We start from the raw sequence: 1,959 nt of genomic DNA, 5'->3' as shown, positions 1-1,959 counted from the left end.
TTATTGAGAGTTACAACTAAACACGTATTCAAAGAGCTGTGGAAATCTTCAGAAGAACTGACTGAGTTGGCCGAGGAAAGGCTGGGCCAAGTGGAGGACAGGGGACTCTGCAAGGAGGTGACACTGAGGAGGCTGATCACAAGTTGTGACTCCCCCAAAGCCCTTCCTCCCAGGCCTTGGGGACTCTTCAGAACTGGGCACTTCAAACTATTTTGGCCCTCCTTATTCCTAATGGCATTGTTTTCTTTTTCACACACGTGTCATGTGTCCCTAATTAGACCACAGTGTCTTTGAGGGACTACAATTTATTTCCTATATGCATAGACCACATATTCATAACTTCTTAATAGGATGTATTCTACATTGGGAATGCCTTTCTGTACAATTTATTGACTCATAAGACAAAAGGAATGCTTCCCTTAAATATCAGTTTCTCTGGGACCTGTAATTGTCAATTTATAAACTTTTAATGACTTGTCAGAGTCCGGGATGGGGTCAGAAAGAAATTTTAAAGGGCCAAGTATCATTATCAATTGTGGATCAATTAGAACTGCAAATAAAGTATCTTTGGGTAAGTCAAAGGAAAACCATTACTTGATTTAGCCCACACTGTGATTTCAAAAATACGCTGCCTCCGTTAAATTAAAAAAAAAAAACAAATAATTTTAGCTAGGTTTTAATACTTGTGAATATATTATTTGTCAGTTTTTTTAGCAAGCAACGTATCACTGAGATCTTCGCGAATATAAATATAGCAACTGACCCCAGGTAGCTGGCACGGAAGCCACTTGTAGGAGTTTAACTCCCAGGGACTTTGGTCTAAGCATTTGTGGATGCCCACATGTTTGGTTTTTTTTTTTTTTAACAGTTCCAAAATAATTTGATTTTGTGTGATTCTGGAATGTAATTATTAAAAGACTCAGGTGACTTCAGTATGTGGTATTTAAAATCCAACTTAAAGGAATTTAAAAAATTAGAACTAGTAAGATTTGAATCTTAAACCTTAAAGTTATCGTGTGTCTGTTGACAACAGAAGAGATTTTTTCCCCGCTTTCTTTATTCATCTCAACTTAAGTACAAGTCTATTATACTGTTGCACAAATGCAACAGTGGCATCCTGTGGCTTGGCCTGTGAATGACAAGCATGTGTCACACTTGTGGCCTTGGGGGGCTTGGATTCGTGGCTACATGGAAGTACAGATCGGTGCAAAGAACTTGAAAATGCCAGCAGGAAACAACCATTCGTTATTTTTAAAGACCTAAAATCACTATTAATGAATCTTCATGGTCTTTTATCTTTATTTCACAAGGATGAAGGCCATATACAATTTAAAACTGAATTGAAAATAAAGCTACATAAATGTACTTTTTTTTTAAGCTTATTTTTTTGGGGAGGGACCCGACATGGAGTTTCCTTCTATAATTTATATACAGAGAGGATGCCATTGCTCCTCTCATGACGGTATCACAGCATCCTATAACGGGCAGATGAAATGGGGAGTTCGTCTTTCTCAGATTTTATAAAAGAAGAAGAAAAGAGAGAGCACATGAGTGGGAAATGGAGTAGAAGAATCCAGACCGACCATTAACAACTGCCAATGTTTTTTCCCCAGAAACCAAATGCAAGTAAACCTTTGGTGTTCTTTGACTGACACACTCAGTGCCCTTTCTCTCTACCCTCAAATGACATCACTGTCATAGCTAACTGTAGAAGCTTCCAGCTTCTCACCTTTTTTTTTTTTTTTGCATTTTTTAACATCATCATCAATGACATATGATGTTGTTTTTGTTTAAAATTTTATGTAAATAGGATAATGGTGTTCAGATTCTACAAGTTTTTGCACTTGAGATGCAACTGAACTCTCATAAATGCTCTCCTTGAGTGAAAAAATTTATAGAATATGAATACCATAATGCTATTTATGTAATTTTTTAAATGAGAAAAATATATAATAAAAG

This window comes from Suricata suricatta, chromosome 14 (assembly GCF_006229205.1).
Source record: "Suricata suricatta isolate VVHF042 chromosome 14, meerkat_22Aug2017_6uvM2_HiC, whole genome shotgun sequence".
Classification (NCBI taxonomy): Eukaryota; Metazoa; Chordata; class Mammalia; order Carnivora; family Herpestidae; genus Suricata; species Suricata suricatta.
Note: the sequence above shows the minus strand (reverse complement) of the source record.